Source organism: Ochlerotatus camptorhynchus, unplaced genomic scaffold (assembly GCF_037179485.1).
Source record: "Ochlerotatus camptorhynchus isolate MF236.1 unplaced genomic scaffold, CSIRO-AGI_Acam_v1.1 ptg000001l, whole genome shotgun sequence".
Taxonomy (NCBI): Eukaryota; Metazoa; Arthropoda; class Insecta; order Diptera; family Culicidae; genus Ochlerotatus; species Ochlerotatus camptorhynchus.
Genome location: NW_027040493.1, coordinates 537,149 through 563,026, shown reverse-complemented (window position 1 = coordinate 563,026; position 25,878 = coordinate 537,149). Strand labels below are relative to the sequence as shown.

At 40.2% G+C, this 25,878-nt stretch overlaps 1 protein-coding gene across 1 annotated transcript in view; it reads right to left on the bottom strand.

Annotated features, from left to right (window-relative positions):
- The window catches only part of LOC135708724 (zwei Ig domain protein zig-8-like), a 176,037-nt gene that overhangs the window by 66,879 nt on the left and 83,280 nt on the right, over positions 1-25,878 (bottom strand). The window lies entirely within an intron of this gene.

Here is a 25,878-nt window from a genome sequence, read left to right as displayed (position 1 = left end):
ATTCCGTCAGGTCCAGGACCTTTTGAGGCTTCTAAATTTTTTAAAGCCTGCAAAATATTCTGCCCTTGAAGTTGATTGAGGCCAATGTCCCTTGAAAATGCTGGAAAAATGCAAAATAATCGCGGTCGCGATCTTCTTCAGAAAATGTCGTATAGATTTCTTGAAAAAATTTTGCAAATAGATTGCAGTTTTTTTCCGAGCTATCACCGACATTTTCGTCGAGTTGCATTATTGAAGGAAAATTGTCAGATTTTAATTTAGTTTTTACGTTAAAGAAGTTCTTTGAACAAGACTTTATTTCATGTTCTGTTTTTGCATTATATTCTTCAAATGCAGTACTGATAGCTAAATTCAGTTGATCGCATATATCCAAATAAATTATACCAGACTGGATTTTGTGTGTTTCTGTTGCGTCTTTTTTTCTTCAAAGGAATTTCTTCCGAAATTATTTCTGTTAAAATTTTGTAGAACACTTCTATACCAATTTCGACATTTCCTACATTCCTTAAAATTAATTGCCAATTGACACTGTTTAATTTAAATTTTATTTTTTCTTTTTTGTTTATTAATTTATTTGATAAGGCTCAACCGAATTAACTTAACAGAGCCGAGGATTCTTCGTCACTATACAATACATCTTAAAGCTATAGTCAACACAATAAACACTTTATCTTCCGCTATCCAAAAAGCCTCCTCCATCAGAACTGGAGCCGCTTCCAGTAGTTTCATTGTATGGCAAATTGTTGTACGCCAACGAGGGTCAGAGCGCGTCCATTGCAGCAATGGACGCAAAATGTGGTCAGCACTCACACACTCATCACGAAACGGTTGCTTTCCAAAGTCGACGACGCATCGACCGAAAGAACTGCTGATGAAGAACAATGAGGAGGACCACACAATGGTTGCTGCCGAGTAAACAGACGATCGCGTAGCACGCATCGAGAGTGGCCTGCTTTTGTCGACAGCCGAGTGAACACTGATGAAATTTAATTTTTTCGTAGTCTGCTAATTTGTATTCAAAGACTTCTTCGTATTCGAGGTCGTTGAGTCTTTGGTTTTCATGCACAAATAAAGAATATTCAATTGCTGTGTGAAACGCTTCATTTTTCCACAGTGGATTTAATGATTCGGTCACACAGAAATCTTCATAAATATTCGATAGTAAAAAGTCCAAATAGCAATTTTGTTGGTTTTTGATGTGGTTAATTTGGTTCAGTCCTAAATTAGCAGTTTTGTCAAAAATGAACTGCAATGTTTCATTATCACCAATGACTGCGAGTAAGATACATTCATTTTCAGAGTCCAGAATGAAGTCAGCATGGCGTTGATTAAAGTCTCCATAGATGTGAACTTTAACCTCAGGAGGAAGCTCAGATAGAGTTTGTTCAGCACTTTGGAACAAGAAGGCTTCATAAGTGCTTTTATGAGCATGGTCTGGTGGAAAATACACTGAGGCGAACACGTGCGTTTCACCGGCTATGTGTGATTTCACCCAAATATGCTCAAATTCTGTAAATTTTGGTGTAATGATGAGTTCTGAGTTAAAATTGGTCGAAAGAGCTATAAGGACTCCACCGCCTGACTTCTTCTGAGTTGCATAAAAATTTCTGTCGTCTCTGAATACATTAAAGGCATTTCCAAAGATTTCTTCACTTTTCACGCTTTCGTCCCCTATCTCCTGAACCTTGGCGATTGGCTGCAGGACCGCGAAGGCAATGCGTCTGTTCTGAAGCTAGTCAACAGAAAAAAAAAAACTCTACAGGGAACGTGAAGCCAAACGTGTCGAGGATGTCCGCTAAGCAGCTGAAAAGGGACTTAAGAAGGCCGTAACGAGATTTTTCCAGTGAGAAATCATCGTTGGATATGTTCCACGCCGAGACGGACAAGTTTTGGCCTTCAAACACCAGCAGAAGAAGCGCCCCTGCGTTTTGATCAGAGAGCGTATAGGGCATCGTTGTGCCAGGTTGGTCGTGGTACATTTCGAGTATGAGAAGGTGATTGCAGTTTTCTCTAAAATGCCTGAGTAAAATACAAGTACTTTCGATGATTACCCGTAGTTGCGATAGTGAAGTTGTATACCCATATTCTCGTTTATGTCCGGGCGTGTTTGCCATACATAAACCTTTTTATTTTGGGTTTTGGGTGTGGACAGGCATATGATAATTTATTTTATTTATTCGTCAATCTATCAAATCGTAGACTACATATTAACATTAGGACTTATGTTCTATGACTTCGCAGGGTTCTGAAATATATTCGTTGAGTTACCGATAATGTAAAGTTTACGTTAGGATAAAGTTGAGATATTGAGAAATGTATCACGTCAGTTTGAAAAGTACTTCACTTCGCAACCGATGAACCATTCTGATGGCTCACATTACCGTGCAGGCGCCATGGGTTGGCAGGGTCCAATATGGGACAGCTTGATGTTTATTACTGATAGTACAGTTAAAACTGTATTTTTGAGCTTTATCTCTATATATTCTTTGGTGTTTCCTAGCACATAATCATGTTGGTGTTCGCTGATTCAATAGCATTGTGCTGTCCATAGTTGGGCGTTGTTAAACTTGTGGTACTTGCACATCATTTTATGTGAGTATCCAATTAACCAAAATAGTCAAAAAGTAGCTTTTAATGTGGATTCAGAGTGAGACAATGTAACTGAGACAATGTCACTGATACACAATATGGTAACTTGGGTATTCGGATAAAATTATTACTTATACTTATATAAAAAAAGAAACTAATCCTGGTTGTATGTCTTTTTCGTTTGCATGCATTCCGGGTGGTGAGCGAACATGATGATGAAGAATAAGAGGATGGCTTTATCACAGAGCCTCGTCTCGGAAAGAGTGTATTGTTGATGGACCTGGTCTATGATTCAAGATTGGTTTCTGTGATGATAAGTATCACACAAAAGGTAAAATAAGTAGCACGATCTTCATCGAAATGTAAGTATTATTAAAAATAATCATAATAATCGACTCGCATAAGTCTAGATAGAGCTGGAGTTAGGGCGTAATAGCTTTTGTAAACAATGACTTCTTTCGATCATTTCTAGAAAGTTAAGGTTTGTCAAAGCAAATCAACAACACCATCGAGTAAAGGAAGACTTACCCTACTTGACGGTTATGTTGGTTTGCGTGGGCGTGCCTTGCGTTCCTAGAAATCTTCGATAGAAGTCAGTGTTTACAAAAGCTGTTACACCCTGTTTGAGACTAACTTCAGCCCTACCTAGCTACATCCTCGTACTGGCTATGCACAATTGTGACCTACTTTCAACGAGGTTGCAGCATCGCTTATTGTGTTCTCATCTACACACCGAGCAGACAACTACATCATCATTCTCTGCTTGAACGTCAAGCAGTACAGTTCGGTCTTTGCTCGCTCTGTCGAGTTGTTCTAAAGTTTCTAGTTTGTTCCAAACATTCGCAGTTTAATCGCGTCGTCAGTAGTGTCGGTCGCTTCGTGTGATGGGAAGACAGCGCTCCCGGAGCAGGCTCCGAGAGAAAACGGAGAAGAAGAACAGCGGTGAGGGTAGCTTGAGTGTACCTATTTCGAATAGGTACGCTACTCTTCCCACCGATGTAGGGAATCCCACCTCAGCCACGGTGAAGCGGTCTACGAAGAGGAAGAAAAATCAAGGCCAGTCAGATGGTGCGAGTGGACGGGACGATGCCACCGCGACGAACGTCAGCGTCATTGGTGATTTCGGCGACGCCGTCAACAACGAAACTGCTGCCAGCCCGAGTGCAGCAAAAATGAAGCTTCCTCCACTGGTGGTGAAGCAAGTCCCACTCAACACGCTGATTGGCGATCTTTCATCGCTGGGCGTTGCAGCTGAGTTTAAGCTCGGCAGGATCGGCACCAAGGTGAAGCTCCGAACCAAAGCGGAGTACGAAGTGGCCGTGAAATATCTGAAGGATACCAAGACGGAATTCTTCACGCACGACATCCCCGGTGAGAAGCCCTTCAAGGTAGTCATCAGGGGTCTACCAAACTTTGACCCCAAGATGGTCGAAGCCGAAATCAACCGGTACAAGCTAGCCCCAATCGCTGTCTTCTGAATGACAAGGAGAGATGAGAACGTGAAGACGTACCCGGATTGTCTTTTCCTGGTGCACTTCCAGAAAGGGACGGTGACGCTCAATGCGCTACAAGCCATCCGATCGATCTACTCCATCATCGTACGGTGGGAGCCATACCGTGGCGGTCATCGTGACGTAACGCAGTGTCAGAGGTGCCTTAATTTTAGACACGGTACCCGCAACTGCAACATCAAGCCACGCTGCAGCAACTGCGCTCAAGAACACGCCACTTCCAACTGCCCTGCGGATGGAGCCGTGGCGATAAAATGCGCTAACTGTGGTGGTGCACATCAAGGTTCTGACAGACAGTGCTCCAAACGCGAGGACTTCAAACGCATCCGAAAGCAGGCGTCAAGCAACAATCAACCAGGACGCAAGAAGGACAAAACTCCAGCATTCAGAACGGAGGATTTTCCGCCTCTTCGTGCTCCCCAGCAAAGGCAAGCGAATTCGCGGGTGCAACCCGCCCCCCCTCAAGAAGCTTCCGGTGATTCTGCTGGCCAAAGCTCTCCATCCCCACCTGGATTCTAGAGACAACCAACAGGGCAAAACAACAACCCCGATCTGTTCTCAGCGGATGAACTGATGGAAATTTTCGTCAACATGTCCGGTGCTCTTCGTAAGTGCCGCAATAAGCCCGAACAGATCCAAGTGCTCGGTAAGTTCATCATCCAGTATGGCGTCTAAACCGCTAACTATCGTCACCTGGAATGCTTCCTCTGTAAGAGCAAAAAAGATTGAGCTTGCCGACTTCCTTAGCAAGCACAGCATCGACGTGGGCCTTCTAACCGAGACCCATCTAAAGTCCGGCGACAGCTTCTGGTTGCCTGACCACAATATTATCCGGCTTGATCGCACCAGTTCCAGGGGGGGTGGTGTTGCGGTCGTCGTCAAGAAAGGAATAAAATACCACACTCTGTCCCATATCCGCACCTCTATCATCGAGGCCCTTGGTGTGGAGGTGGAGTCGTCGACTGGATACGTCCAGTTCATCGCCGTCTACTGCCCTCGACAGTGTGCCGCCAGCAGTGGACTAGCGGCTAAATTTAAGAAGGACCTGTCCACCATCACCCGTACCGGTTCCCGCTTCGTAGTTGGAGGAGATCTGAATGCTCGCCATGAGGCCTGGCGGAACTACCAGCAGAACCAGAACGGTCGTCTCCTGTTCGACCACTCACAGCATGGGCTGTACTCCGTTTGGTTTTCGGATGAACCAACATTCATCTCACCGGCGGGCAACCCATCGACGCTAGACCTGTTCCTGACAAATATCGGCTTGTCCAAGCCGGTAGCCTTGAACGAACTCAGTTCCGACCACCAACCGGTGGTGGCTGAACTGGGCTGCAACGTGGCTCCTGCTTCAAGCCTGCGCAAGGACTACCATCGCGTAAACTGGGCCCAGTTTGGACGCGTGGTAGACAGGTACATCATCGACAACCCGCCGCTTGACACCGTGGAGGATATCGACCGAGCGTTGGAGGGACTCCACCAAGCCATAACCGTGGCTGACGAGGCGTGCGTCCGACGAGTTCCTGTGAGGGGTAAGTTTATTGCCATTGATTCCCACACCCAACTTTTAATTCGTCTGAGAAATGTTCGTAGACGCCAGTTTCAGAGGACTGGAGATCTGGGCAAAAAACGTGAAATGGCTGATCTGAACAGACAGATTGCTTCCAGAATGGACTTACTCCGAAATGAAAGTTTCGGGCGTGTTGTCCAGAATCTGGACGACCGCTCCAGACCATTCTGGAAGGTAGCCAAGGTCCTGAAAACTCATCCCAAACCCATTCCACCTCTCAAAGTCCGGAACAGTTTGGGTTCAGAAAGGGGCACTCCACCAATCTAGCTGGTGTACGGGTGATGAATAACATCTGAAGTAACAAAGCTGTATCCAAGTCCACAGCCATGGCCTTATTAGACGTTGAAAAGGCGTTTGACGGACTTGTGTACAAGCTTTCTAACTTCAACTTCCCATTACATCTGGTTAAAATCACCCGTAACTACCTTCAGCAAAGGTCGTTTAAGGTATCGTTGAATGGTTGTCTTTCAGACACGTTTTCCATCCCAGCAGGAGTCCCGCAAGGCAGTTTGCTGGGCCCCTTGCTTTACAGCATTTATACTTCCGACATTCCTCCCCTCGGTGACGGTTGCGTGTTCTTCCTGTTCGCAGATGATACCGCAATAGCCGTCAAAGGAAGGATGCCTCGCGAAATAACGAACAAACTTCAACGATGCCTTAACGCCTTTGCTGATTATGCCACCACGTGGAAAATTAAAATCAATCCCTCCAAAACACAAGCGATCATGTTCCTCCATCGGCAATCGCCCAAACTGAAACCGGCTCCATCTTGTACTGTAATCATGGATGACACAAGGGTTGATTGGTCTGCCGAAGTAACCTATCTCGGGATGTTGTTCGATGGAAAGCTCCTCTTCCGTTCGCATGTGGAGAAAACCGTAATCAAGTGTTCTGCCTTGGTTAGGTGTCTGTATCCGCTGATTTGCCGCTGATTTGCCGCAGATCCCGCCTCTCAAGGGTGAACAAACTGGCCGTCTACAAACAAATCATAGCACCTGCGATCCTCTACGCAGCTCCGGTGTGGGAATCATGTGCAAAGACTCACAGGAACAAAATTCAGGTCGCTCAGAATAGAGTGCTGAGGATGGTACTTGACCGTCCATTCGACACTAGAATAACAAATTTACATGAAGAGGCTGGCATTGCCAAAATAGATTCCAAAATTAACGAAATTAAGACTAAATTTGCACAAAAATGTTATTTATCAGAACATGCTTTGATAAGCAATTTGTATATAGTACGTAAGGTGTACATAGTAGTTGTCGGTTAGTTGTAGTTGTAAATAGTAATTATAAGTAGTCTCCTTTTTCCAATTCAAATCAAACCAATCCCACCAAGGTGGTCATACTTTAAAATAGGCCTGATAGGACTAGAAACTGTAAATAATAATTAAAATCTCAAATGTACTAAAGTTGAAAAGACGCATTTGTGTCACTTAAAAAAAAATCTTACATGTAAACCACACAATCACAAGAAATAAAGATCATTTAAATGAAAAAAAAAAAAAAAAAAAAAAACACCGAGCAGAGGATAGATGGTCATCGATCAAGCCAGGCGAGAGGGATTAGATCGTTTCGCTTGTATATAGGCTGCAGTTGTGAGCAATTCAGGAGCGAGAACAGGAGCAGTCACTCTAATGGACCCCAGCGAAAACATCGCATGAATAGCGATCGTGGTTAGACGATGACCAGTGGATATATTTTAAAGTAGAAATCTACAGACCACCGACCGTGTGTGGAGTCTGCGCGCGGGCAATTTTAATCTGTTTTGTGTGTTAGAAATAAGAAAAACAATGTTAGAGTTTAAGAAATAAGTGTGTTTTAATTAGTTGTTTGTAACAAATGTAGTGCTTGTAAACCTGTTTTAATATGAAGGAGTGCGTGTTAATTAGTGTAAAAATAAAAGAAGCTCTTCCACGGAGATCAAGGGAGATATTTAATCAGTACCGGGAATAGCTGCCCTTTTGTTTTCCCTAATTTCACCGGCGAGTGTTGGGGATCACTGGACAACATCGAAGACGGAGGTAATTCGGTTCCCCAACACACCCCAATTCCAGATGATTCATTATGTATATAACATATACATATACAAAAGGGAATGAGGATGCAACAGGGCACCCGATTGAAGCGATTTGGACGGGGAGAGTGAGAATGCTAACATTTCGTAGGTAAAGGGCGTGCTCTTCTCCCCACTCATTGGGGCATCTTCCTGTTTGGGGCTCGTCTTTTTGACCGATTGTGCGATCATGTTGCTGAAAGGAGATTCTTTATTGTCCCGTAGATGCGTTTAGGCGAGGTTGCCTATCGATTCACCCAATCCGTTTTTGGCCCTTCATACCGAGACGTGTTGAGGACAATCAGAGGTTATTAAACTTAATCAAGACAAACACAGAAAAGAGTCCACTGCTATTGGAGTTAGTTTCCGGGCTACAATGGGTGGTAAACCACTATCATGCTATCATGCACAATCTTTCTGAATTTGTGAAGCTCAAGAAAGCCTCTTGACAGTATATGCATCATGAAATGGTATCAATAACTTAACAAACAATGCAGAACAACCATCGAACAAATTTTAAATAACTTCCGAATAAAACGGGCGTCGTATTATCACTGTATTTTTCTTTTCATTTTGCACAATCATCTTTTAGTTTTCATACTATATTTTATGGAATCTGTATATATTTCCCTTGCTTTATGTGTTCACGAGTGCAGGTCAATGGAAATGGAAAAGGGTGCTCTTTATACTCAGTATGCCCCTTCCTCTCCTATATATAGACTACTGTAGCTTTTCTCAAATCAAACGTTTCGTTTCCAGTAAGTAGGTGGTTAGAGTACAACATTGATTGAAAATAAGGGAGATTCAGTTTTAAGTTTTCAAAATCAGAGCGAAACATGGTACAGTTAAACGAAGTATCTTTGATGCATTTCCGATATACCCATCACAAATTTAATGATGTCTTCTTATTGCTTATTGTGCCCATACATAAATTTAGCAATCGACTAAATTTTCAATAGTGACCAAAAATATCCATAAGTTTCGCCCCAATGACGCGTTCATCTAGATAAAATTGATAAATAGCAACTTTTTAGTGATGGGTCCAATCTTAGATCCATAGGCCAACACTAGAGCCATTTCCCCTACTCATTTTTTTTTATTCATATTTTATATTTTCATATTTCTTGAAATAAATTGTTTGAAATTCACGCATTTTCTCTACATTCATCGAGCATTATCAAAGTAGTCCCAAATCAAAATACTGATGGTCACAAGACTTGAAAAATAGTGCTACGTTTCTGATTTTCTCGGACACCACGAATTTCAAAAAATCATAACTTTTCAACCAAGCATCGCACAGTCAAAATCAACTAACAAAAATTACTTGAAATTCGTCATTTGTCATCAGTTTTTCGGGCATTTCTCAAAAACGGTATAAGATACCATCTTGAAATGTTCACACAAAAAATCAGCTTATAAATTGAAGTAATGAAATTCGGTTGTTGGCGGAATGCTTAAATACTACTTATACATTTACAAACATGAAAACATTTTTTTTAATAACAATCCACGATACAGACGATATTTTCCACAGCTTTTCTTTTTGATTTTCGTTAATGGTGAAAGCTTTAGCTAAGATTTTCCGGAAAAAATGACAACCCTGATTTTTTATAAATTAACTTCACAAAATATCCAAAGAACTTTATGCATGTATTTGATCAACTGAAAGTTCTGTAAAAAGATTGCTGGTGAACCTGCAATACTGAGAAATTGCATGAGAAACATGGTTTGAATTATTGACCAGCTATAGTTCATTAGAATACTACCTGGTCATTGTCTTGACACAATATCGTAAATTGAAGGTTTTTGGAATAATTCCTGACTATCCTGCTATTTAACAAAAATATCTCAGAGACATTATTTGATCAATCGAACAGTTGGAAATCTAAGGAATAATTTCTTATCAACCTGAAGTCTTGAAAAATGATTTAGAAAACTATATGGAATATTTCCTAATCAGAGAATACCTAAAAAATATTCAAATTTTTTTGAATAATTCGAGATCTCCAGAATAATACCAGATCAATGATAAGTCTTGACAAAATATCCAAAGAACTTTTTGGAGATCAATGATTAACAGAATTTTATTTTTTTTTCCTTTGGTTTGTTTTCCGTCAATCTTGTTTTCCATGCTGAGCACGAATGCTACCGACGCCAGAGAGGCAGCTCATACACCTGAACCCTACATATTGACCCATAAACTCATAGACCGGGGACCAGCGGCTTTACTTCCCATCCGAAGGAAGGCGTGATCAGAGATATTATGCCTCAGAACATCCCGGCGGCACCGACTGGGATTGAACCCAGCCCTGTTGGGGTGAGAGGTAATCACGCTTACCACTACGCTGATTAGCAGAAGCCACTATGCTGATTAACAGAAGTTTTTTTTTTTTTAAATAATTCCTTATCAACCTGATGTCTTGACAAATTATCCAAAAGACTTTATGCAGTTCTTTGATCAATTGAAGGTTTTTAAGAATAAATCCGGATCAACCTGTTTTCTCAAGGAAATATCTTCGAAACATGGTTTGAAATACAGGATAGTTGGAGATCTACAATATAATACCAGATAAACTATTAGGTAGTAGTCTTGAATAATTATCCAGAGGACTTTATGACGATTATTGATCAACTAAATGTTTTTGGAATGATTCTTGTAAGAATAGCTGAGAGCCATGACAACCAGAAGCATTGCCAAAATATCCAGAGAATATTATGCAGGTATTTGACCAACTGAAGGCCATTAGAATATTTCCTGTTCAACCTGCTATCTGAAAAATATCTAAAATTTGAATTACTGGACAGTTGGAGACCTCCAGAATAAAATCTAATCGACCTCAAGTCTTGATAAAATATACAAAGAAAATGATGCAGGTCTTTGATCATCTGATGGTCTCTGGAATAATTCCCGATCAACCTGCTATGAAACAAGAATATCTAACAGGCATGATGTATTGAACAGTGAAAGATCGTCAGAAAAATATCTTATGAACAATATGATTGATCTGAAGGTCTTTAAATAATAATTACAGATCAACATACTTTCTTGCGAGACTATCGTAGAGACATGACTTGTTTTATTAAACGATTTAAGATCTTCAGAATATTTTCTGAGCCATCTGGAATATTCGAATATTATAAGGAAATTAATGCAGAAGTTCATAAAAATATAATATGAAAAATTATTTCCACGAAAATGTTCACGATGGAGGAAAATCACAAAGAAAAACAGGAATGCCTATCGCCTGGGGAGTAACAATTTTCATATTTTTGCTTCATTATTTTTTATCTTTTACTGGTAAAAATTTCATCTCGTACCGTTTTAGAGTTATAGCCGGAAAGCTATGATCCAGATACACAAGTAACCAACAAGCCTACTACTATCGCATTTTTAAAGTAAAGCATCGATAGTCCTATATTAGCCGCATGCTAGCCTTATATTGCCAAAAAGTGAATTGGATCGATGGAGTCCTTTGCATTTAGTAGACGTAGAAAGGGTAAACTGTATCCTGTAAGTGGTTAATGAACGTTTACCATACTAACCAAAATCTCACGATAAAAAGAATTAGTTACGTCCATTCGAGTTCACACATCCAACTAACATTGCTGACCACATTACAAGCTGAAACTTTTGACTGGTTGTTATTTGTAGCTCTTGGAAGAAGCATGTACCACAAAGTGCGACGAAAAACTTTGTTTCTAACAATTTTATAGCTACAAGTAAAGAGCTTTCGATTCGAAACCTAAAATTGTACGTTTGTTGAACATGTTATACTCCCTTCAGTACATAGAAGACTTGAACAACATAATGATTCTTTCAGTTTTGGATCGACAAAGCATCGAAAATCATGCTTCATTGTTTGGAAAATTGTCCCACAAGTTCGACATCCAGTAAAATATGTCGTCTTAAGAGTTTGGTTTCCATTCAAGCTTCATGCCAGACACACAGGACCAAAGTTTGAATTGGATAACGCCACCATCGACCAGCTAGCGACCATCAGAGCACACAAGACAAGAATCATCCCCTAAACGAGTAAGAGCAGTCAACCAGCTAACCAAAAGCTACACTAGAGCACATCAAAGTTAAAATAAGCAGTTACTTCTTCTTGTCCTACTTCTTCCCCACTGTTACGTCCCATCTGATACTATAACGCGTTCCCTTATCTTAAAGCTCTTTGAGCACTTCTACAGTTATTATTTAATAGCATACCTTTTCATAGTTTTTGTAAATTTAGTGTCAACATTTCAAACCATAAAAAAAAAACTCAATCGCACATGGAATCGAACCCATCACCTAGAGCAATGAAGCTATACTGTCGGTAATAACGAGAAGCCCTTGCAAGCAGCCTTACACAGCAAAAAAATAATTTTGATATCACGTCAAAGTGGATGCACTACAATCATGTCGAAAATATGGTGTAATATTACTTGCTAAAAAGGACAAAATTATCATTAATACAATGCATGAACTGACATTACGCTGCTTTTACTGCATTTGTTTATTTATGTGGTCATAAAAATTACATGAAATTTTCGACATGATTGTAGTGCATCCACTTTGATGTGATATCAAAATTATTTTTTTGCTGTGTACGCCACATGAATTTCGCATCGGAATCACGTCGACGTCGCACAGTCACCCTTTCCCTGCTTCCGTCCGTCCGTCTGGTCGTCCATCCGCACCGTTCAGTGCCTTAGAAAAGCTCATTGATCTGGCGTTCAATTTCATACGTATCGAAAACCAATCAACAATCCAGCGCCATATACCATGCATGAAATTTTTCAATCTTGAATCGGAGTTGGATTTTGTGTATCTAAAAATTACACAAAGCGATGCACGAAAAATGATGGCTGCATTCACAAGAGAGAGATTCGCTGAAATTGAGTTGGGCTCAGTGATTGAGTGTACAAAGCAAATTCAGTTACTGTGGGTTGGGTAAACATTTGAAGATTCGTGCTCGTTCTATCCTTTCGTTTCCAGTGAATTGCAGTTATGTGGCAACGTGGGCTTATGTGTTTTGGGCAGAAAAACTTGATTAAGGCGCTCAATTTTATCTACCGTTATTTTAAATCCATATTAGATCCATGTCTAACCATATTTACTTAGTAGGCAATCGATCATAGCCACTATCCCCCTATGATGCGGAGCATCCCTAGCAACGATTGGCAACATGTGAATGAAAATCAATAATTCGCTTAAGTTCAAATCTGTACTTCCAACTGATTGAACGCTTGAATGAAATCTCTACACAGCAAAAAAATAATTTTGACATCACGTCAAAGTGGATGCACTACAATCATGTCGAAAATATGGTGTAATATTACTTGCTAAAAAGGACAACATTATCATTAGAGGCATTCCACGAAGGTTCGCAAATCGATCCTGACCGATCATTTCCAATTACGCTGAAACTTTGCACAGTTGTTCCTTTTTAGTAAAGGCGCCATTTTGTACTCTCAGTTTTTCAAATTGAATCACGACTACTTTTTGAAAAGGGCCTGTGTAAGTACTAATGAGTTTAAAAATATATATTGCCGAAACGCTTTGTTCGATTGATTTGGTGTCTTGAGCAAAGTTGTAGATATTATTTTGGCAATTGTGTAAAAAATATACACTGTAAAAAAATTCGTTTGTATCATTGAAAAAAATTATATTTATTATTTAAAAAGTTAATTTCTCAAAAAAAGCATTTTAATGTTTGCTACTAACTGGCAAAGTTTGGTGATGGTAAACTCAAAAAGTTATGGTTTTTTGAAAATTTCACGACTTTTACATTTTCATTAAAAACACATGTTTTTTAACCGTGTATATATTTTCAAGAATCGCATTTTAATTTTGCACAACTTTCCCGACGACACTATAAGAATCAAGCAAGCCGTTTTTGGAATGTATTAAAATGTTTATTTTATAAGCGCTTTTCTACACAGGCCCTATTGGAAAAGTAGTCGGGGTTCGCTATTACAATTTGTAATAGCAAATCCCGACTACTTTTTTATTTTCAAATTTCAACTTAAATTTAATTTTTCTGCTTTAACGGCGCCGGTGGTGTAGTGGTAAGCGTGATTACCTCTCACCCCAGCAGGCCTGAGTTCAATCCCAGTCGGCGCCGCCGGGATGTTCTGAGACATAACATCTCTGATCACGCCGTTGGTCCCCGGTTCATGAGTTGATGGGTCGATAGGTAGGGTCCAGGTGTGGGAGCTTTCCTGGCACGTCGGTAGCATTGGTGCTCACGCTCAGCACGGAAAACAAGATCGACGGAAAAAAACAAACCAAAGAATAACTTTTCTGCTCTTTTTTACTTTTTTTTTATTCGGAAACCTTATGGACAGATGATACATAATTTATTTCCATTGTAATACACTTACTTTCTTTTTTTATTTACATCACTTCTTAAATACATCGAATATTTTGGCATCATTATCATTACTGTTTGAGTAATGTTTGGCTTCAATTTTATTTTCTGAAACAGGAATGAAAGAATGAAACTTTTGAGTTCTTTGAATTATTTTTGCATTATTATATTGCTCGTTGAGATGTGAAGCCATACTTTCGTATTCCTCTGTTGTGGCAAAACTAAATGATAATTTTGTTAATTCTTCTTCTTTTCAATTATGTGTCCAATTATAAAGCTCTCTTGCATTTTTTATTGGATGTTCACGTTCTTTGGCCACACTTGCTCTAGTAGCCATGCGTTTTATTGTACCTCCAATAGCGTCACAAGGACCTTTCAATTCCATACTTTGATTTAAATTTACAAAGGCTAGCAAAATTTTTCCGGTGGCTCCATCGGACATAAAATAAATCTAGTTGCTATTTTTACTTTGGTTAATGCGTAAAAAACTTATCATTTTAGAAATAAATAAGTCATAAGTAAGCAAATCATGCCTTAACTCTTCAGAAATTATAATAGTACTTAAATGTTTAACTTGCATATTTTCTCTAAAATATATAACAAATGGATGAATGGTAGCTTGTTGGACATTCCAGTGATGAGACTGAACTTCATCCTGTAACACAAAGCTGTAGTTTTCGGAAAAATCGCAAGTAACTAAAAATTCACCTTCTTGCAAATTATTTCGTGTAGTTTTCAAAAAATTAGATTGCTGTGTTTTTACGAAATCATGTGGTATCAAACTTGTCGATTTCAAGCAGAAAAATGAAACAAACTCGTCTGCAGGCTTTACAATAGTTTCTTAATCACATCTATCCGTGGTAACCCACTGTTCAAATGAAAGCTGATCAATGCATTTTTCCTCTAATTGTTTTAATAAAATGTTTTCTAATGCGGAAGAGTCTGGACAATCTTCACAACACCGTAGATAACAATATGTTGTCTTGTTTTCACAAACTAGGCGGTCAGTGAACTTTTTTACATCATTTAATTGGTTAAGTTTTTTTCAAACTGTGTTTCAAAATTAGATTGATGTTTTCATGCGTTGTGCACACGACACGCAAACATTGTGGGTTCCAGAGCTGGTAAAAAGTTTACATTGCTTAGGGCGGAGTTTTGCAAATGAAGAGAATCCAATTTTTACATTGCAGTGAATTTCATTGAATCGTTTATAAGCTTCTCTCAAAGTCATCATTAGTAATCTTTTTTGAATGGCTTGTCGTTTTCCTTCTTTCTGCACAGACACATAATCTTTTTGACCAGGCATTGCCCGGCTTATATCATCATCTTCAAAAAAAATTATGACTGCCAATTTTGTTTCATCACTTAAGGCTGTGCCATATTTTGCGGCTTTTGACGAATGACCTTCCTTTATCAACTTAGCCTCTGTTGCAATATATCTACTAGCATTAAATTGATCCATAGCTTTTTGTGTTGGCCATGAATAAGGCAATAACGATAAAATTAATAATTTTTCACTCCTTGCAGTGGATGCATTGGAAAACTTTTCCTTCATGTTTTCTAAAACTTCTTTGAGTTCATTCACTTCGTCAGCCTCAGGCTCGAAGTTGAAAAGATTCTTTCTAATACTTTCGTTGATTTCACGGTGCTTCTTTTCGGGGTAGTGGATGTAGTTGAGTTTTCCCACGTCTATCGGTGATACCTGGATTCCTGCAATGTCTCGGTTGAATATCTCGATGTTGACTGGTTGAGTGAATTCTTGGTACGATTGAACTGAAGTATCTGATGTCATTGGTGGTACAGTTGTAAGGCTTTCATAGCTCGGTACGACAGGTACTATCACTGTAGTTGGCATCTTTGAGCTTCCGGCAACATGCTGTTCCTTGTTTGAGATGAAAAGAGCTTGTTTATCAACACGAAGACGACAGGACGTGCAAATGCAAAAACCAGTATTCAATCCTGATGCTTCAGAATATCCAATCGATTTTAATTTCTGGATGGTAATATTCGAAATATTCCTCAGCTCTTTCGAGCACTTGACTTCCTCGAACGGCCGAATGCACCTGATAAAACATGCTCGTTCACTCATGTTGCTTCCTGTATTAAAAAAATTAAAAATAATAATCTTTAAAAATGATTTCATTGAAATACAACTGAAGGTTATGCTTACCTTTTAACCAAATGGTGTTACACTTAAGGCCCACGCACATTAGATCCGGATCGGACGCGTTGCGGCAAAGTGACAGCTAAATCTATTGTCTAACTGTCAAATTTACTTCAACGCGACGCAAACGGATCTAATGTGGGTGGCCATTATTTCCTATGATAACTTTTTAAGATTTTTTTTTTTTGTTTATTAATTTATTTGATAAGGCTCAACCGAATTAACTTAACAGAGCCGAGGATTCTTGGTCACTATACAATACATCTTAAAGCTATAGTCAAAAGGTACAACACAATAAACACTTTATCTTCCGCTATCCAAAAAGCCTCCTCCATCAGAACTGGAGCCGCTTCCAGTAGTTTCATTGTATGGCAAATTGTTGTACGCCAACGAGGGTCAGAGCGCGTCCATTGCAGCAATGGACGCAAAATGTGGTCAGCACTCACACACTCATCACGAAACGGTTGCTTTCCAAAGTCGACGACGCATCGACCGAAAGAACTGCTGATGAAGAACAATGAGGAGGACCACACAATGGTTGCTGCCGAGTAAACAGACGATCGCGTAGCACACATCGAGAGTGGCCTGCTTTTGTCGACAGCCGAGTGAACACTGAATCTTTTTAAGATGTATGCGGTAAAAAGCAATCTTTGTGATCAACTGCTTGTTTCACCATTCAAACTCATTTAAGTATCAGATCGATAGGTATAATTTCTACATTAGGTACAGACAGATGTTTTTTGGTGTATTTGAGTATTTGACTTATTACCGTTAAGATCACTGATGCAACTATGCAAAATTGAAGACAATGAATAAAAAAGAAAATTAATCGCTAGTTTGAGCATCATTTCACTTTTATTTAGTTCTAGCTCAATATTCATCAAATGAATTTTTTAGTTTTGTTAGTAACGATACCTTTTCATGGTATCAGATGTAATGAATCCTAACTTTTCAATAGGGCCTGTGTAGAAAAACACTAATGAAATATACATATCTATATTGCAAAAACGGCTTGCTTGATTGCATTGGTGTCTTGGAGAAAGTTGTGCAAAATTAAAATGCATTTCTTGAAAAAATATACACGGTTGAAAAACATTTGTTTTTAATGTAAATGTAAAAATCGTGAAATTTTCAAAAAATCATAACTTTTTTGAGTTTACCATCACCAAAATGTACTTTTTGAAAAATTAATTTTTTTAATAAGAAATATATTTTATTTTTTATTTTTTACAGTGTATATTTTTAACATTATAACCAAAATTATATCTACAACTTTGCTCAAGACACCAAATTAATCGAACAAAACGTTTCAGCAATATACATTTTTTACTCATTAGTACTATTTTTACACAGGTCCTGTTAGAAAAGTAGTCGTGATTCAATTTGAAGAACTGATAACACAAATTGGCATCTTTACTAAAAAAGAACAACTGTGCAAATTTTCATCAAAATCGGAGCCGACAAACTAAAAAAAAAAATAAAAAATTCGTCAATCTGTAGAGAATTGCTCATTAATACAATGCATGCACTGACATTACGCTGCTTTTACTGCATTTGTTTATTTATGTGGTCATAAAAATTGCATGAAATTTTCGACATGATTATAGTGCACCACTTTGATGTAATATCAAAATTATTTTTTTGCTGTGTACGTTTCTGCTCTTCGTTATTATTCCTGCATGTTCATAAATCATACTGTCATCGAAAAATTGAACCTGAGTGCACTAACGCCTAGTGCTCAATGCAGTCATGTTCAATGAGTCATTTTCATGTGAATATGAATAGCCATCTGCAGTGAATGATGGCCTCGTGAGAGTCTGAATGATTGGGAAGTAAACAAGTCACTGACAGTAGAGTATTCAGTCAGTAGGTCGTATGAATAAAAGCGTTTACTTTACTTTTCCCGTAAGAAAAGCACGGGAAAGTAAAGTAAACTCTTTTTATTCATACGGCCCAGTAGCTCAGTCAGCACATTTATTCTTCTGTGATGGTACCCAATTCTTGTTTTGAATTACTGAATGTACAATTGCTATAGAAAAAGGCCTCAGTTACATGCTGTGTGAGCAAAGGCAAGTGGTATGTGATACCTGTTCGTGAGTGACTTTATGTTTTTATTTATTTATTGTAATTCTTTTGACAGTTATTTTTCTTAATGAATAAAATATAGGTAATATATAAAAAAGCAACAAATTAACAGCAAGTGTATTCACCTGCAGGAGGTCTTAATTCATGGCATGCTTTCCTCTTGATAATACAAAAAAGTATAAGGGTTTATGCCTAGGGGCACGAACGGAAGCTTGACGTAAGACCGCTAGTCGATGGAACAAATGTGAAGAGCATTTATTCCTTTTAATTGATCGATCATATATTGCCTTATTTCTTTCCGTTTAATAATTGTAGGCGTACCAAATTTGTAGTATTTTTTTTTCCAAAGAGAAAGTTGATGAAGAGAATCGATGATCAAAATCACTTGCACCCCTGCTTCCAAGTTTGGTTACAAGATTACAACTCAGGAGAGAATTTTGTGTGGTCGTTGGTGTTCTTTTGTGTGGTGTGGTGCTGAATATGGACAAACAGGCACAGATAAGTTCCATTCCAACTCTTTACTGTAATAAGCATGGTGGTCCTGAAAAGGGCCGTTTTGTTGCCAAAGTTGGTGATGATTTAACCTCCGAAACCGTACAGAGTGCGTCTCTGTCGCTTCAAAGTGTAGATGACATACATGGCCGCTTACGCTTGGCGTGTTCAGTGTAGGTGACAGCATCACGGACCTCATTTTCCAGGAACACCTTCAGCACACCTCGTAGATCAGATCGGAGATACGTTTGACACCGCCACGGCGAATCAGACGACCTTTACCAAGACCTTTTCTTCCTTTGTCACGAGTCATTGTTGCTTGTTAGGTAGAAGAGTGGAGTACCTAACCTGCCACCACCTTTCTACTGCTGCTATTGCTGCTTTTGCTGCCTGTTCACCAGGCCGTCCGAAGCGAAAATGAGTTGAGGTAGTAGTAAAATTTACGTTTATTTTCTGGTTGTTTGTGTTTCAAAATTTGGTTTAACATTTCAATTGATTAGCCTTTGGCTCTTCATCTTTGTTATAGTTAATTGGTTGTTCTAATGTGATGATTGCGTTTAGCGCTAATTTACAGGATACCCTTTATGGGATTGTTTTGGTATGAATTTAAAAGTTTAATAGCCTACCTACTTAAGCACCTAACTACTTAAACGAGGTTGCCAAATCACGAATGATCTGGTGGTTTGATCGCAGACAGGCGACTCTGAACCTTACCAGCGTGGAAGTCTTTCGCTCCTCGAGTGTTTGAAGACCGGCCAGGAGGTGAATCTGAGAACTACGAGTTTGCGGTGGACTGTTGAGGATCATTCTGAGGATCTTGTTATGGATCCTCTTGAGCTTTAGGTGGTGGCACTTAGCACAACTCTCCCAGATTAGCATACTATACTCAATAGCCTACAGGATGATCTGCTTGTGGACAGCAAGCTTGTTTTTGAGGAACAGGGTGGACTTCCTGTTTATCAGAGAGTAGAGCGACCTGATCAATATGTTACACTCGGTGGATGTCTTGTCCACATTGGATCGGAATAGCAATTTTCTATCGAGGGTGAGACCAAGGTAGACTACTTCACTCGACCATTCAATGTGAGTGCTATCAATATGGATCTTGACGTTAGCAGGCGGAACAAGCCGAGGTGAATTCGAGTGTGGAAACAGAATGGTTTGTGTTTTAGCTGCATTGATACAAATCTTCCAGATCTTGAAATAGTCGGACAGAACATCCAGGCCTGATTGTTGTTTACTCGCCAAAGCACGGATCACTCGACCCTTAAGGGCCACACACATTAGATCCGTTTGCGTTGCGTTGACGTAAATTTGACAGTTAGACAATAGATTTAGCTGTCACTTTGACGCAACGCGTCAGATCCGGATCTAATGTGCGTGGGCCTTTATAGATGATGGAGGCGTGATCTGCGAACATTGACAGGATACCACCACCCGGCAGGGGAGGAACGTCTGACGTGAAAATGTTGCATAGGATAGGCAAAGTAGGCTACCCTGAGGGACCCCTGCATCAACGTTGAACGTATCAGAGGGAACATTGTTCAAGTAGACCTGGAATGATCTGCCCGACAAGTAGCTTTTGATGATCTTCACGAGGTAGATCGGAAAGTTGTATCGATGCAGCTTGTACACTAAACCATCATGCCAGACATTGTCGAACGCCTTTTCGACGTCCAACAATACCATGGCAGATGTATTGGAAGCGGACTTATTCCGCTTGATGATGTTAGTAACCCGTGTGGGTTGGTGGATGATAGAGTGGCCTTTCCTAAACCCGAATTGCTCTTTGAGAGAGATATTATTATCATTTGAAAACACCAGCAGACTGCAGAGTATCAATTTTTCGAATAGCTTCGAGATGGAGGACAAGAGGCTGATGGGACGATAGCTTTTGGCACTGGTAGGATCTTTGCCAGGCTTGTGTATTGGAATCACTGTGGCTAACTTCCAGCATGCAGGGAAGTAGCCAAGCTCCAAACATTTGTTGAAGATAAGGGTAAGATGGTTGAAGAAGTCAATGCTCAAGTTTTTCAACTGTAGTTTGACTACACCATCCATACCCGCAGCGTTCAGGTTTTTAGTGCTTCTAATAGCTGCTATCACCTCATCAGCCGATATTCTACTATCATCATGCACTACTACGGGGGTGACTAGACATTGCGTCCAGTACGGCAGGCCCATGAGGGCTCACCATGGTTTGACCAAGATTACGTGAAATCACAAAATGTTGGCCAAGAGAATAGGCCTTTTCAACTGGGGTTATGTGTAGGGATGGGTCCAAATTCTGGTCAACAGAGGAAAGCGAAGGGATCGGTCTTGACTTATTTTTCAAAATTTTGGTCATCTTCCAAAATGGTTGGCCTATTGACATTGGTCTTCAAGTGGGGCAGCCCAGAACGCTGGAACTGCCTACGATTGGTGTTACGGAGCCTGATACTATCTTTGGTTGGGCTGTCAAGGTTCCGAGTATGACTCACTTGCCTGGATGCTGGTACGTGTTGCTCCTTGGCACGGGATATCGCCTCTTCGATGGTTTGCAGACACTGATCGACTTCTTCGTACGACTCCGGTAGGACGTCGTAATCGATTGCTGTGTCCACACAGCGCTGATACTGCTGCCAGTTGACGCGATGGTAATTTCGCTGGGAAGCTTGAAAGCTATTGATCGAGGAACCTACTTCGACCACCACCGGATAGTGGTCCGACCTCAGTTCCTGATAGGCGATAGGTTGAGAGATGTTATCGCCAATGTTGCTGATGAAGATGTCGATGGTGGTATGAGCTCCGGATCGACTCAACCGGGTGGGAGTGTCCAGACACAGGATGTTGTAGTGGGCTTCCTGCAGATCGTTGTAAAATATTGTGTCGTTCTGGTTTCGCCGACTATTGCCCCAGGCTTGATGCTTGGCGTTCAGGTCGCCAGCGATGACGAAATTTTGCCGCCGTCGTGTCAGCTTGATGTTGTCTCTTCGGAGGTCTGTGGCCGAGCCGTCCCTAATGTTGGTTTGCTTGGGGCAGTAGATCACAATGATAGTGATTGGACCAAGAGATGTGCTCACCGAAACTCCGATGGCTTCGATAATTTTCAGCTGGAAGCTTGGTAGTAGCTGGCAGCTGATGTTCCGTCTCGCAGCGATGGCCACTCCCCCTCCCCCGGAGCTGGTGCGGTCAAGCCTTACGAGCCGAAAGTCGGGAAGGAAGACGTTCAGCTCGGGCTTCAAGTGAGTCTCGGTGATGACGGCTATGTCGATGTGCCGTTCGTTGAGAAAGTCAATAAACTCGATGTTTTTGCTCTTCAAGGAATAAGCATTCCAACTCACGATCTTGATAGCTTCACTGTCCATACTTAGTGACAAAGGACAGGGCAGCATGTAACTGTTCAGATCGAGTCTTGCAGGTGCACATGATGCTGATGACCTCGGTCACGAGCGTCACAAGTTCCTCCGAGGAGAACGGAGAATCGTCGACAGGTTTACCTGAGACAGCACCAGCGTATGATAAACCAGGGGCGGTGGATGAACCTGGAATTGGCTGGGTCGCAGCAGCAGCGAGACGATGCTGAACTGTCCGACTGTTAGGAACCATTTGGATACTCGCAGGATTGGCTTGTTGGTTGTTGAGCGGAATCGGAGCTAGGTTCGAAACATGTGAACATGAGTTGAGGCTAGACAGCAGCGCTCTTTTATATCTTTTCAAGTTAAAGCAGAATGATGTGAAACCAAATGGTACTCGATTATGATGACTGGGTTTGGGAAGAAGGTTTATTTCATGAAAACAGTTATCAAATTATCACTATTTATCTGTACATTGGACAATGCTTGACATTACTACTTTTCCAATAGTTTATTGTTGAAAATAATTGGCCAGAAGCATTGCTATTTATGCGTAGAAATATTTCTGATCGATTCGTGATAAAATTGCTGAAAGTGGTCCAGGGGCAGCTAAGTTATTAATGTTCAAAATCTTTCATCATTTTGTTACATGTTTCATTTTCGTTTTGCACAAAGTGTACCGACACATAGAAATCACAGACGTTCTACATAAAAAAAAAGTAGACGTACAAGCGACAACATTCGCCAAAGCTCTCGTGTCAAGAAAACGGTTGATTATATTGAAAATAAGATAAGTAGTAGTTAGTGCAACCTCTCTCAAAGAAATATAAATAAAAATTAATTGAATCAGGGGTTTATTTTTTTTATAAATCCCCGCAAAGATTGCTTGACTTTTGAAAAACTTGTTAGGCTTGTTACTTCATCCAGGTAATTGTATATATTCGTTGAGAGTGCCCGTAAAAAAAAGAACTGTAGAGGTACAATGAAATGTATTGTAACCATACAATAGAGTTTATGGTATTTACAATAAATCGTATTCTCGACAACGATTAAATAACAAAAGAATGTATTGTTTCTACAATAGAATCTATGGTAAATGGGGGAATATACAATAGATTAAGGGGGTCGTTATGTATCTTAACCATACGAAAAATCACTTTTTCCCGAACAAACTTGAACCATTTACCATTAATTGTATTGTTGTTCTATTGTTGAAAACTCTTACTATATGGGACCTATTGTACATCTATTGTAATAACAATATGTTAAAACTTCGTGTACTATATACACACAATAAGATCGATTGTTGGCAATAGATTTACGTGAAACTGTATTTTATTTTATGGTAATTGTATGGTTATTTTTTTCCGGGTGGCGTCATTATCTTGTGCATTCTTATTTCCATGTCTGGTAACAATCACCAACAGAGAACTATAAATGATACGGATTATTTTCAGTTTTAGTAAGTCAAGGTTCTTGATTGTAATACAATATAGATCAGTAGCTAAGAAGGGTAGAAAGAATAATTTGATTTTTTTTTTAAGAAGAGCGCTAGACCGGTCATCAGCTTTTCACGCATATGTCAAAAACGGTATGAGATACTATCTTGAATTGTTCACCGAAAAAAGCTTATAAATTTCCAAACATGAAAACATTGTTGTGATAAAAATCCATGATACAGACGATAATTTCCACAGATTTTCTTTTGATTTTCTTTAATGGTGAAAATCTCCATGCTAAATTTGTTTCCAATTGTATTTTCTTTTATGAATAGTTGAAAAAATTTCAAGTAATTTTTGTTAATTAACTTTGACTGTGCGATGCTTGGTTCAAAATTTATGATTTTTTGAAGTTGGTACTGTCCGAGAAAATCGGAAAACTTTAATTTAGTTTTTCCGTAAAAATTGCCAACCCGGATTTTTTTTTTTTTGAAATTTACTTTTGCTAATATATCTACCTATGGGCGAAGTTTCATAGAAGTCGAAGACCCTTCGGCCCAATTTGTCCGATAGTTAAAAAAAATCCCCACTAGCCTTGTGGAAGCCCCAGCTTCCAGCGTTCAACAGTCGTCCCAGCCCTGCGTTTGAGATAGGAAAGGGGGTCTTCCAAACTCCAACCGTAGACAAGTACAATCAGTAAGCAACAACTTTTCTTCCTTGATTTGTTTTCCGTCGACCTTTTTTCCGTGCTGAGCACCAAAGCTACCGACGCCAAGGAGGCAGCTCCCACACCTGGACCCTACCTGATAGTAGACTCGTATACTGCTAGAGGGTTCGGTGCGAGCCGTGTCAGTGGTAACTTGTCCAGGATCCGAGCGGGAGAACGGTGAACTATCAGGCAGTGAAGGAACTGGCGTTGAAAAGCTGGACGTGATGGCCATAACCGAAAGTGAAGATGAACTGAAACCAAGCAGCGGAGTGGAATTCACATGGACGAGTTCGTACTTGCCGTAAACGAGTGGTTGGAAGACCCCTTGACCAGGGCCCACACACAGGGCCGGGACGGTTGCAGGTCGCTGGCGGGAACGGCTCAACTGTAGTGGGTGGGGGGGGATCTCGGGGCTTCCATGATGCCAACGGCAGGGCACCCCAGAAAACAAACAGAAGTTGATTCATCATGATGGTGTACGCCGTCACTCTTCGGCAGGACTAGATCAGAGGATCTGGATGCATCGGGTGAATTTTCTGTGGTGCGTCTCGGCTTCTGGCATGTTGGGGTTGGTATACTGTAAATGTCATTTTCAGACCACAATTGTCGAGGAGCAGACATATACGATGGCACTCTGGAAACCTAGATTTTTTTTTTTAAGGCAAAGAAGGTGTTGCTTCAGCGGCGCCTGTGGTGTAGTGGTAAGCGTGATTACCTTTCACCCCAGCAGGCCTGGGTTCAATCCCAGTCGGCGCCGCCGGGATGTTCTGAGACATAACATCTCTGATCACGGGAAGTAAAGCCGTTGGTCCCCGGTTCATGAGTTGATGGGTCGATAGGTAGGGTCGAGGTGTGGGAGCTGCCTTCTTGGCGTTGGTAGCATTGGTGCTCAGCACGGAAAACAAGATCGACAGAAAACAAATCAGGGAAAAAAAATGCTACAAACAGTTCCTTTGTTGCCATTATTCATTCAACGAAGTATCTGACCTATTTGACTTTGACATCAATGCATGCAGATCTCGTCACCGTTTGCTGTCGCTCAATTTTGAATTTTTAATGAGTGACTTCATTTCAATTTAAGTTCAATCAGTTTCAATAATGGTAGTCTTATTGAAACTGATTGAACATAAATTGAAATGAAGTCACTCATTAAAAATTCAACATTGACCGACAGCAAACGGTGACGAGATCTGCATGCATTGATGTCAAAGTCAAATAGGTCAGATACTTCGTTGAATGAATACCGAGTCCATATAATACCTTCAAGCAATGCACATCCTTGAAATATTAGCCGAATCGTAAAATGAGTCCCAATTGTGACGAAGCTTTTGAAACGACGTATGACACTTGATCTTTGAACGTCAGTGCCCAAAGCAAATAACAGAGCATTTAGAAGCATATCAGACCATATGGTCCGTTTTGCACCAATGTGTGAAGGCCCCTAGTGATTCTTGAAGAAAGAAACCATCACTTGGTTTGGAAAGGTTCACGAGATATCCCGTGCTGGAAGTATCACAAACGTGTACCACTGCATCTTTCAACGTTTTCTGGTTTACAGTAACATTTTGTTTACAGT